Here is a 13,872-nt window from a genome sequence, read left to right on the forward strand (position 1 = left end):
CAAAAGAAGAATTACATTTTACATTTGGTAATTAAAATGCCCTGTATTTTTTCTGTACAATTCCCATACGGATTTAGTGTCTATGTTGTAATGGTTAGCAATCTGGACTTTGAATTCAGTAATCAGAGTTCAAATCTTCGTAGAACCTACCTAGATTATGTGCTGAATTATTCACATGGCCCACTAATAATCTCCTGTCATGCTGTTTTTGTTACACATGGATGACTAGCCTAAAGGAAATGCTTACTATGAGTGCCTCGTGCGTTTACTAAAAGCCTACTTGCTGCCCCCAAAAAGTTGATGTTTTTCAGACTTTTTCGCTCTCATCACATCATTTGTGTTGGAAATATACAGATTTCCAAGTTGTTACATGGTAGGGTGGCCCAGTTGATACCGGTACATGGCAGGGTAGCCCAGTTGATACTGGTACATGGCAGGGTAGCCCCGTTGATACCGGTACATGGCAGGGTAGCCCAGTTGATACCGGTACATGGCAGGGTAGACCAGTTGATACCGGTACATGGCATGGTAGCCCAGTTGATACTGGTACATGGCAGGGTAGCCCAGTTGATACCGGTACATGGCAGGGTAGACCAGTTGATACCGGTACATGGCAGAAAATGCTTTCTGTGTTTCCGGGGGAACCAAGGACAGTAAAATCTGAACCCTTCAGAAGAGTATTCAAGTCTCAGGAGGCCATACCAGGTGACATAATCCTCTTCTGTTAAATAGAATATTGCTGTCCAAATGAAGGATGGTTTCAGTTGCAAGTCATTGCTACACATGAAGGGCTGACATTCTACATTCGGTAATATTCTTATCGACGGGGTTGTAGCGGAGCAGCTTGAAGAGCTTCAAGTTCCTTGGCGTCCACATCACCAACAAACTAACATGGTCCAAGCACACCAAGACAGTCGTGGAGAGGACACATCACCAACAAACTAACATGGTCCAAGCACACCAAGACAGTCGTGGAGAGGGCACATCACCAACAAACTAACATGGTCCAAGCACACCAAGACAGTTGTGGAGAGGGCACATCACCAACAAACTAACATGGTCCAAGCACACCAAGACAGTCGTGGAGAGGGCCATCACCAACAAACTAACATGGTCCAAGCACACCAAGACAGTCGTGGAGAGGGCACGGTAAAACCTGTCCAGCTCAGGAGAGGATGGATTTGGCCTGGATCCACAAAAGGTTCTACAGCTGCACCATCGAGAGCATCCTGACGGGTTGCATCACTGCCTGGTATGGCAACTGCTCAGCCTCCAACCACAAGGCCCGACAGAAGGTAGTGCGTAATGCCCAGTACATAAATGGGGCAAAACTTCCTGCCATCTCGGGTTGCTCCTGGCTGGCTCAGCTGATGTTCAATAAGGGCTGGCTGCCTGAGAGGTGGGATGTGTTCTGTTTGAAGTCACAGGGAGGCGCCAGAGAGATAAAAAAAGGTGGCGATAGAAGAGGAGGTAGAGGCGTAGGAGGTGGAGGAAGAGGAGGTAGAGGAGTAGGAGGTGGAGGAAGAGGAGGTAGAGGAGTAGGAGGTGGAGGAAGAGGAGGTAGAGGAGTAGGAGGTGGAGGAAGAGGAGGTAGAGGAGTAGGAGTTGGAGGAAGAGGAGGTAGAGGAGTAGGAGGTGGAGGAAGAGGAGGTAGAGGAGTAGGAGGTGGAGGAAGAGGAGGTAGAGGAGTAGGAGGTGGAGGAAGAGGAGGTAGAGGAGTAGGAGGTGGAGGAAGAGGAGGTAGAGGAGTAGGAGGTGGAGGAAGAGGAGGTAGAGGAGTAGGAGTTGGAGGAAGAGGAGGTAGAGGAGTAGGAGGTGGAGGAAGAGGAGGTAGAGGAGTAGGAGGTGGAGGAAGAGGAGGTAGAGGAGTAGGAGGTGGAGGAAGAGGAGGTAGAGGAGTAGGAGGTGGAGGAAGAGGAGGTAGAGGAGTAGGAGGTGGAGGAAGAGGAGGTAGAGGAGTAGGAGGTGGAGGAAGAGGAGGTAGAGGAGTAGGAGGTGGAGGAGAAGAGGAGGTAGAGGAGTAGGAGGTGGAGGAAGAGGAGGTAGAGGAGTAGGAGTTGGAGGAAGAGGAGGTAGAGGAGTAGGAGGTGGAGGAAGAGGAGGTAGAGGAGTAGGAGGTGGAGGAAGAGGAGGTAGAGGAGTAGGAGGTGGAGGAAGAGGAGTAGGAGGTGGAGGAAGAGGAGGTAGAGGAGTAGGAGGTGGAGGAAGAGGAGGTAGAGTTGGGGTGTCTGAAAGTGTTGGGGGTGATGGTGTTGAGTTGGGGTGTCTGACAGTGTTGGGGTGATGGTGTTTAGTTGGGGTGTCTGACAGTGTCAGGGTTGATGGTGTTATTTGGGGTGTCTGACAGTGTTGGGATGATGGTGTTTAGTTGGGGTGTCTGACATGTTGTTGGGGTGATGGTGTTTAGTTGTGGTGTCTGGCATGTTGTTGGGGTGATGGTGTTTAGTTGGGGTGTCTGAAAGTGTTGGGGGTGCTGGTGTTGAGTTGGGTTGTGTGACAGTGTTGGGGTGATGGTGTTTAGTTGGGGTGTCTGACAGTGTCAGGGTTGATGGTGTTATTTGGGGTGTCTGACAGTGTTGGGGTGATGGTGTTTAGTTGGGGTGTCTGACAGTGTTGGGGTGATGGTGTTGAGTTGGGGTGTCTGACAGTGTTGGAGATGATGGTGTTTAGTTGGGGTGTCTGACAGGAACTGACAGGAACTGGTTTGCCTCCCTTGCCTCAGGCATCGCTGACTCCATAGCAGGAACTGGTTTGCCTCCCTTGCCTCAGGCATCGCTGACTCCATAGCAGGAACTGGTTTGCCTCCCTTGCCTCAGGCATCGCTGACTCCATAGCAGGAACTGGTTTGCCTCCCTTGCCTCAGACATCGCTGACTCCATAGCAGGAACTGGTTTGCCTCCCTTGCCTCAGGCATCGCTGACTCCATAGCAGGAACTGGTTTGCCTCCCTTGCCTCAGACATCGCTGACTCCATAGCAGGAACTGGTTTGCCTCCCTTGCCTCAGACATCGCTGACTCCATAGCAGGAACTGGTTTGCCTCCCTTGCCTCAGACATCGCTGACTCCATAGCAGGAACTGGTTTGCCTCCCTTGCCTCAGGCATCGCTGACTCCATAGCAGGAACTGTTTATCCCCATCCTCAGTTTGAGCGTGTTGATAGGACGATGGGCTACTATTTTACTGCAAAAGCCAAGCAGGTTCTAGCTAAAGGTACATATTACCTCAATTACCTCGACTAACGTGTACCCTCTACACATTGACTTGTTACCGGTACCACCTGTATAAGGCCTCGTTATTGTTATTTTATTGTGTTAATAAAAAAATATAAAAAAATATTCGGTAAATCTTTTCTTAACTGTAAGTAAGCATTTCACTGTGATGTCTACACCTGTTGTATTCAGCATTTCACTGTGATGTCTACACCTGTTGTATTCAGCATTTCACTGTGATGTCTACACCTGTTGTATTCAGCATTTCACTGTGATGTCTACACCTGTTGTATTCAGCATTTCACTGTGATGTCTACACCTGTTGTATTCAGCATTTCACTGTGATGTCTACACCTGTTGTATTCAGCATTTCACTGTGATGTCTACACCTGTTGTATTCAGCATTTCACTGTGATGTCTACACCTGTTGTATTCAGCATTTCACTGTGATGTCTACACCTGTTGTATTCAGCATTTCACTGTGATGTCTACACCTGTTGTATTCAGCATTTCACTGTGATGTCTACACCTGTTGTATTCAGCATTTCACTGTGATGTCTACACCTGTTTGTATTCAGCATTTCACTGTGATGTCTACACCTGTTGTATTCAGCATTTCACTGTGATGTCTACACCTGTTGTATTCAGCATTTCACTGTGATGTCTACACCTGTTGTATTCAGCATTTCACTGTGATGTCTACACCTGTTGTATTCAGCATTTCACTGTGATGTCTACACCTGTTGTATTCAGCATTTCACTGTGATGTCTACACCTGTTGTATTCAGCATTTCACTGTGATGTCTACACCTGTTGTATTCAGCATTTCACTGTGATGTCTACACCTGTTGTATTCAGCATTTCACTGTGATGTCTACACCTGTTGTATTCAGCATTTCACTTGTGTCTACACACCTGTTGTATTCAGCATTTCACTGTGATGTCTACACCTGTTGTATTCAGCATTTCACTGTGATGTCTACACCTGTTGTATTCAGCATTTCACTGTGATGTCTACACCTGTTGTATTCAGCATTTCACTGTGATGTCTACACCTGTTGTATTCAGCATTTCACTGTGATGTCTACACCTGTTGTATTCAGCATTTCACTGTGATGTCTACACCTGTTGTATTCAGCATTTCACTGTGATGTCTACACCTGTTGTATTCAGCATTTCACTGTGATGTCTACACCTGTTGTATTCAGCATTTCACTGTGATGTCTACACCTGTTGTATTCAGCATTTCACTGTGATGTCTACACCTGTTGTATTCAGCATTTCACTGTGATGTCTACACCTGTTGTATTCAGCATTCACTGTGATGTCTACACCTGTTGTATTCAGCATTTCACTGTGATGTCTACACCTGTTGTATTCAGCATTTCACTGTGATGTCTACACCTGTTGTATTCAGCATTTCACTGTGATGTCTACACCTGTTGTATTCAGCATTTCACTGTGATGTCTACACCTGTTGTATTCAGCATTTCACTGTGATGTCTACACCTGTTGTATTCAGCATTTCACTGTGATGTCTACACCTGTTGTATTCAGCATTTCACTGTGATGTCTACACCTGTTGTATTCAGCATTTCACTGTGATGTCTACACCTGTTGTATTCAGCATTTCACTGTGATGTCTACACCTGTTGTATTCAGCATTTCACTGTGATGTCTACACCTGTTGTATTCAGCATTTCACTGTGATGTCTACACCTGTTGTATTCAGCATTTCACTGTGATGTCTACACCTTTGTATTCAGCTTTCACTTCAGCATTTCACTGTGATGTCTACACCTGTTGTATTCAGCATTTCACTGTGATGTCTACACCTGTTGTATTCAGCATTTCACTGTGATGTCTACACACCTGTTGTATTCAGCATTTCACTGTGATGTCTACACCTGTTGTATTCAGCATTTCACTGTGATGTCTACAACCTGTTTGTATTCAGCATTTCACTGTGATGTCTACACCTGTTGTATTCAGCATTTCACTGTGATGTCTACACCTGTTGTATTCAGCATTTCACTGTGATGTCTACACCTGTTGTATTCAGCATTTCACTGTGATGTCTACACCTGTTGTATTCAGCTTTCACTGTGATGTCTACACCTGTTGTATTCAGCATTTCACTGTGATGTCTACACCTGTTGTATTCAGCAGTTCACTGTGATGTCTACACCTGTTGTATTCAGCATTTCACTGTGATGTCTACACCTGTTGTATTCAGCATTTCACTGTGATGTCTACACCTGTTGTATTCAGCATTTCACTGTGATGTCTACACCTGTGTATTCAGCATTTCACTGTGATGTCTACACCTGTTGTATTCAGCATTTCACTGTGATGTCTACCACCTGTTGTATTCCACGCATGTGACCAATACAATGAGATTTTACAGAGATTTGAACATGGATCAGTGGATTCAATGTCCAGAGAGCTAACCGTTACATAGACCCTGATACTGATGACAGCTGGGAAGTGGACAGATCCCTGGTTCACCAGAGACACAGTAGAGCCAAGTTCCCTTGGCCCGGTATGGTTGTTGAACCTACGACCTTGGTTTCGTCATATTGTTTTCATGTATGTTGTTATTACAGCACAAACTGAAGTTGTTTTGGATTCTCCCACTCTAGTCTAAATAATCACTGAAAGCCTCTCTCCTTCCCTCTCTCCTTCCCTCTCTCCTTCCCTCTTTTTCTCTCTCTCCTTCCCTCTCTCCTTCCCTCTTTTTCTCTCTCTCCTTCTCTCTCCTTCCCTCTTTTTCTCTCTCTCCTTCTCTCTCCTTCCCTCTTTTTCTCTCTCTCCTTCTCTCTCCTTCCCTCTTTTTCTCTCTCTCCTTCTCTCTCTCCTTCCCTCTTTTTCTCTCTCTCCTTCCCTCTCTCCTTCCCTCACTCCTTCCCTCTTTTTCTCTCTCTCCTTCTCTCTCCTTCCCTCTCTCCTTCCCTCTCTCCTCTCTCTCCTTCCCTCTTTTTCTCTCTCTCCTTCTCTCTCCTTCACCTTTCACCCTGTCTCTATCACATCATGTAGATGTAGTTTAGTCTTAGCTGAGACATTATATAGAGTCAGTGATCTGTGGATGTAGTTTAGTCTTAGCTGAGACATTATATAGAGTCAGTGATCTGTGGATGTAGTTTAGTCTTAGCTGAGGCATTATATAGAGTCAGTGATCTGTGGATGTAGTTTAGTCTTAGCTGAGGCATTATATAGAGTCAGTGATCTGTGGATGTAGTTTAGTCTTAGCTGAGGCATTATATAGAGTCAGTGATCTGTGGATGTAGTTTAGTCTTAGCTGAGACATTATATAGAGTCAGTGATCTGTGGATGTAGTTTAGTCTAAGCTGAGACATTATATAGAGTCAGTGATCTGTGGATGTAGTTTAGTCTTAGCTGAGACATTATATAGGGTCAGTGATCTGTGGATGTAGTTTAGTCTTAGCTGAGACATTATATAGGGTCAGTGATATGTGGATGTAGTTTAGTCTTAGCTGAGACATTATATAGAGTCAGTGATCTGTGGATGTAGTTTAGTCTTAGCTGAGACATTAAATAGAGTCAGTGATCTGCGGATGTAGTTTAGTCTTAGCTGAGGCATTATATAGAGTCAGTGATCTGTGGATGTAGTTTAGTCTTAGCTGAGGCATTATATAGAGTCAGTGATCTGCGGATGTAGTTTAGTCTTAGCTGAGACATTATATAGAGTCAGTGATCTGTGGATGTAGTTTAGTCTTAGCTGAGGCATTATATAGAGTCAGTGATCTGTGGATGTAGTTTAGTCTTAGCTGAGACATTATATAGAGTCAGTGATCTGTGGATGTAGTTTAGTCTTAGCTGAGACATTATATAGAGTCAGTGATCTGTGGATGTAGTTTGATCTTAGCTGAGACATTATATAGAGTCAGTGATCTGTGGATGTAGTTTAGTCTTAGCTGAGACATTATATAGAGTCAGTGATCTGTGGATGTAGTTTAGTCTTAGCTGAGACATTATATAGAGTCAGTGATCTGCGGATGTAGTTTAGTCTTAGCTGAGGCATTATATAGAGTCAGTGATCTGTGGATGTAGTTTAGTCTTAGCTGAGACATTATATAGAGTCAGTGATCTGTGGATGTAGTTTAGTCTTAGCTGAGACATTATATAGAGTCAGTGATCTGTGGATGTAGTTAAGTCTTAGCTGAGACATTATATAGAGTCAGTGATCTGTGGATGTAGTTTAGTCTTAGCTGAGACATTATATAGAGTCAGTGATCTGCGGATGTAGTTTAGTCTTAGCTGAGGCATTATATAGAGTCAGTGATCTGTGTATGTAGTTTAGTCTTAGCTGAGACATTATATAGAGTCAGTGATCTGCAGATGTAGTTTAGTCTTAGCTGAGACATTATATAGAGTCAGTGATCTGTGGATGTAGTTTAGTCTTAGCTGAGACATTATATAGAGTCAGTGATCTGTGGATGTAGTTTAGTCTTAGCTGAGACATTATATAGAGTCAGTGATCTGTGGATGTAGTTTAGTCTTAGCTGAGACATTATATAGAGTCAGTGATCTGTGGATGTAGTTTAGTCTTAGCTGAGACATTATATAAAGTCAGTGATCTGTGGATGTAGTTTAGTCTTAGCTGAGACATTATATAGAGTCAGTGATCTGTGGATGTAGTTTAGTCTTAGCTCAGACATTATATAGAGTCAGTGATCTGTGGATGTAGTTTAGTCTTAGCTGAGACATTGTATAGAGTCAGTGATCTGTGGATGTAGTTTAGTCTTAGCTGAGGCATTATATAGAGTCAGTGATCTGTGGATGTAGTTTAGTCTTAGCTGAGACATTATATGGAGTCAGTGATCTGTGGATGTAGTTTAGTCTTAGCTGAGACATTATATAGAGTCAGTGATCTGCGGATGTAGTTTAGTCTTAGCTGAGACATTATATAGAGTCAGTGATCTGTGGATGTAGTTTAGTCTTAGCTGAGACATTATATAGAGTCAGTGATCTGTGGATGTAGTTTAGTCTTAGCTGAGACATTATATAGAGTCAGTGATCTGTGGATGTAGTTTAGTCTTAGCTGAGGCATTATATAGAGTCAGTGATCTGTGGATGTAGTTTAGTCTTAGCTGAGACATTATATAGAGTCAGTGATCTGTGGATGTAGTTTAGTCTTAGCTGAGACATTATATAGAGTCAGTGATCTGCGGATGTAGTTTAGTCTTAGCCCCCCCCCCGTAGTGCCACAAAGCATATATGCACATCATAAGCCATGGCAAAAAAATTTAAAATGCAACATTTTCTCTAAGCCTCATGGCAAAATGTGTTGAGTTGCAGGAAATTAGCTTTAAAACAGCAACATTTTCTATCTGCCCCATGGCAAAATGTGTTGAATTGCGGTCCTGAGACCACTCCTGTTTTTAACCTTCACACCTGAGGCTCGGGGTCCCACAAGTTGTGTCCTGAGTCCACTCCTGTTTTTTAATCTATCTGGGTGAGACTGGAACTGTCTGCTAAGTGGTAATAAACTGTGGTGAGACTTCAGTAGTTAATCCAGATATAGTGTGTCATGTATGTGCGCTAGTGGGTTGTAATGGACTTTAGAAGTGGGGTTGTCTCTTCTCTAACAGTTGAGCAAAGCTCAAACTAACATTGAAAAACAACCTCGCATGTGAAGAAAACAATGTAAATAGCAAAGAAACACGAGGACAACATCACATTTGAGTAGACTTTCCGGTAAATTCCACCAACTTCTATGCCTGTGAAAATGAATCTTTCAGCACCTCACTCACGGTGCTCACTGCGCCCCAGGTGCTGTCGCTGCGTGAGTCATTGAAACAGAATGAATAGAAAGGGAGTCGCCATGCATGTCATTATAAGTGGACGTTGAGCTTACCAACGATTTATAAATGCACTAGATGACTGATTGGGGTGGTTTGAAGCCACCGTGCCTCCATCTTGGTAATCCCTCACTGTTGTAAAACTATCATGGAAGCTATAGAAATTCATTTTTTTATGTCTACATTTACGTTTTATCACTTTATTCTATTACAGATACCTTAACACAGCACAGCCGGAAGAGGAACTGGCCACCCCTCAGAGCCTGGTTCCTCTCTAGGTTTCTTCCAAGGTTTTTTTTGTCTTTTTCAAAGCCGCCGTGCTTCTACATCTGCATTGCTTGCTGTTTGGGGGTTTTAGGCTGGGTTTCTGTACAGCACTTTGTGACATCGGTTGATGCAACAAAACAAATTGATTGATTGATTGAGGTATACTTTATAACTCTGTTATGTGAGCTAAAGATTATAAAACACTAAATAAAAAAATATGTTAAAGCATTTTCCTTAAAATATCCTTGTTAGAGATGAATAAAGATACTGTCCCGACTACAACAGCAAAAAATAATTAAATACATGTAAATTTGTCCTTGAAACATTTTATTGAAATACTGTGGAATTCCATTAATTCCTTTGGATGACTGCTCCTTCTGGGGAGTTCCAATATGGCCGACCGATGGCTTCAAAGACTCTCATTGGCTAATACATAGCATCTGCAATCCAGGGTTTATATACATCATTTGAGTGTAGTCATTGGAGCCAAGCAGGAAGTAAAAGCAGAACGTGTACCACAGGAGGCTGGTGGGAGGACCTATTGGAGGACAGGCTCATTGTAATGGCTGGAATGGAATAAATGGAACCCGAGTCAAACAAACAGTGTGTGTTTGATACCATTCCATTGATTCTATTCCAGCCATTACAATGAGCCAATCCTCCTTAGATCCACCAGCCTCCTCTGAAGTGTACCCATCAATATGTGCTGTGAATTGACCCTTCACTAAGCCCCGCCACCTTAGTTACTGTTACTAACTCTGACAAGTTTTGTATTTTATTTTCCCGTAACCATGGAGAAAAACATTGTGGTAACAGTAAGGGAACTCCCAAAAGAGGTACTCAGTAACTTTAGGTTTTGACACCATCCTATGACCTCTCCAGGTACAGACTGTCAGTATTAGGTGAGCCCCAGGTATGCTGTTTTATCATTTATAAAGGACTTCATGCTCCCCTTACTTCTTACTATTTATCTACCAATGACTTCATGCTCTCCTTACTTCTTACTATTTATCTACCAATGACTTCATGCTCTCCTTACTTCTTACTATTTATCTACCAATGACTTCATGCTCCCCTTACTTCTTACTATTTATCTACCAATGACTTCATGCTCTCCTTACTTCTTACTATTTATCTACCAATGACTTCATGCTCTCCTTACTTCTTACTATTTATCTACCAATGACTTCATGCTCTCCTTACTTCTTACTATTTATCTACCAATGACTTCATGCTCTCCTTACTTCTTACTATTTATCTACCAATGACTTCATGCTCTCCTTACTTCTTACTATTTATCTACCAATGACTTCATGCTCTCCTTACTTCTTACTATTTATCTACCAAGGACTTCATGCTCTCCTTACTTCTTACTATTTATCTACCAATGACTTCATGCTCTCCTTACTTCTTACTATTTATCTACCAATGACTTCATGCTCCCCTTACTTCTTACTATTTATCTACCAATGACTTCATGCTCCCCTTACTTCTTACTATTTATCTACCAATGACTTCATGCTCTCCTTACTTCTTACTATTTATCTACCAATGACTTCATGCTCTCCTTACTTCTTACTATTTATCTACCATTGACTTCATGCTCTCCTTACTTCTTACTATTTATCTACCAATGACTTCATGCTCTCCTTACTTCTTACTATTTATCTACCAATGACTTCATGCTCTCCTTACTTCTTACTATTTATCTACCAATGACTTCATGCTCCCCTTACTTCTTACTATTTATCTACCAATGACTTCATGCTCTCCTTACTTCTTACTATTTATCTACCAATGACTTCATGCTCTCCTTACTTCTTACTATTTATCTACCAATGACTTCATGCTCTCCTTACTTCTTACTATTTATCTACCAATGACTTCATGCTCTCCTTACTTCTTACTATTTATCTACCAATGACTTCATGCTCTCCTTACTTCTTACTATTTATCTACCAATGACTTCATGCTCTCCTTACTTCTTACTATTTATCTACCAATGACTTCATGCTCTCCTTACTTCTTACTATTTATCTACCAATGACTTCATGCTCTCCTTACTTCTTACTATTTATCTACTCATCACCATATTCGTTCCTTACTACTTGGAATGCCCTGCCCACTTCCCTTTACTCCTCCTCCACTGTGACAATCAAGCCAGAAGTAGAAAAGAGCAGGCGCTCTGAACTATCAAACCAGGAACAAGACTATACTGCCACTACTACTGCAACTCAGTAGACAGAACTCCTGACAGTCAGTGTTCTGTCTGGGAGTGTTCAGAGTCAGTGTTCTGTCTGGGAGTGTTCAGAGTCAGTGTTCTGTCTGGGAGTGTTCAGAGTCAGTGTTCTGTCTGGGAGTGTTTCAGAGTCAGTGTTCTGTCTGGGAGTGTTCAGAGTCAGTGTTCTGTCTGGGAGTGTTCAGAGTCAGTGTTCTGTCTGGGAGTGTTCAGAGTCAGTGTTCTGTCTGGGAGTGTTCAGAGTCAGTGTTCTGTCTGGGAGTGTTTCAGAGTCAGTGTTCTGTCTGGGAGTGTTCAGAGTCAGTGTTCTGTCTGGGAGTGTTCAGAGTCAGTGTTCTGTCTGGGAGTGTTCAGAGTCAGTGTTCTGTCTGGGAGTGTTCAGAGTCAGTGTTCTGTCTGGGAGTGTTCAGAGTCACTGTTCTTTCTGTGAGCGTTCCAGTGTTCCACCATGGTTCTGAACATTCCAGGTGTGGTTGCCATGGCAGTGTTCTATCTGCTGGTCCTGGGGACAGGTTTGTGGGCGGCACGGAGGTCCAGGGCTATGGAGAAGAAAAGCACGGGAGACAAGACAGAGATAACCTTACTGGGAGACAGGAATATCGGCCTGCTTGTGGGAATATTCACCATGACTGGTAGGTGAGGTGTGGCCATGTCTTTAGATCTGTGTAATGCTTTACAACTATACTCACTATTACTGTATTCACACTGTACCTTTACAACTATACTCACTATTACTGTATTCACACTGTACCTTTACAACTATACTCACTATTACTGTATTCACACTGTACCTTTACAACTATACTCACTATTACTGTATTCACACTGTACCTTTACAACTATACTCACTATACTGTATTCACACTGTACCTTACAACTATACTCAGTATTACTGTATTCACACTGCACCTTTACAACTATACTCACTATTACTGTATTCACACTGTATCTTTACAACTATACTCACTATTACTGTATTCACACTGTACTGTAGAGACAGTATAGATCATTCCTTACCTTTGGACAAACAGTGTGTGTGTGTGTGTGTGTGTGTGTGTGTGTGTGTGTGTGTGTGGTGTGTGTGTATGTGTGCGTGTGTGTATGTGTGTGTGTGTGCGTGTGTGTGTATGTGTATGTGTATGTGTGTGTGTGTGTATATATGTGTGTGTGTGTGTGTGTGTCCTGCAGCTACGTGGGTTGGAGGAGGCTTTATCGTAGGGATAGCAGAGGTTGTCTATAACCCTACCCTGGGTCTGGTCTGGGCTTTCATGCCCCTACAGAGCTCCGTTTCCTTCATCATCGGTAAGACGCGCACAAACACACACACACCAAAGTTTAATATTTCACAATCAGAAATAATCATTGAAAAATGTAAGAATATCAAAGTTTCCAATATTTAAAGTGGCGGGACATTGTTGTGCTGAAACACACATCCCAGTCGGTAGGGTTTTAACTGACCTTCAATTCATTCAATATTCTACACACCTTATCGTCTTGTTATTGGTGCACTGTTTATTTTATCTCTCTCCCTCTCTTCCTCGTCCTCCTATCTCTCTTCCTCTCCCTCCTCTCTCTCTCTCCCTCGATCTATCTCCCTCTTACCCCCCCCCTCTCTTCCTCTCCTCCTCTCTCCTCTCTTTCCTCTCCCTCTCTCCTCTCTCTCTCTCTCCCTTTCTTCCTCTCCCTCCTCTCTCTCTCTCCCTCTCGTCCTCTCCCTCCTCCTCTCTCTCTCTCCTCTTCTCTCCCTCTCTTCCTCTCCCTCTCTCTCTCTCTCCTCCTCACCCCCTCTCTCTCTCACCCTCCTCTCCCTCTCACCCCCCCCCCTCTCTCTCTGTCCACCCACCCCTCCCTCTCCCCCCCCCCCTCTCTCCCTCTCTTCCTCTCCCCTCCCTCTCTCTCTCCCCTCTTCACCCCCCCTCTCTCTCTCCTCCTCTCTCTCTCTCTCTCTCTCTCCCCGCTCTTCCTCTCCCTCCTCCTCTGTCCTCCCTTCCCTCTTCACCCCCTCTCTCTCTCACCCTCCTCTCCTCTCACCCCCCCCTCTCTCCCTCTTCTCCCCCTCCCTCCCTCCCTCTCTCCCTCTTATCTCCCCTCCCTCCCTCCCCTCTCTCTCTCACTCCCCCCTCTCTCTCCCTCTTTTCCTCACTTCACCCTCTCTCTCCACCCCCTCCCTCTCTCTCCCCTCTCTCTCTGTCCACCCCCCTCCTCTCCCCCCCTCACTCCCTCCCCTCTCTCCCCCTCTCACCCCTCCCTCTCTCTCTCACTCCCCCCCTCTCTCTCTCTCCCTCCTCTCTCTCTCCCACCTCTCACCCCCCCTTTCTCTCTGTCCACCCCCTCCC

Source organism: Oncorhynchus kisutch, unplaced genomic scaffold, assembly GCF_002021735.2.
Source record: "Oncorhynchus kisutch isolate 150728-3 unplaced genomic scaffold, Okis_V2 Okis07a-Okis12b_hom, whole genome shotgun sequence".
NCBI classification, from domain to species: Eukaryota; Metazoa; Chordata; class Actinopteri; order Salmoniformes; family Salmonidae; genus Oncorhynchus; species Oncorhynchus kisutch.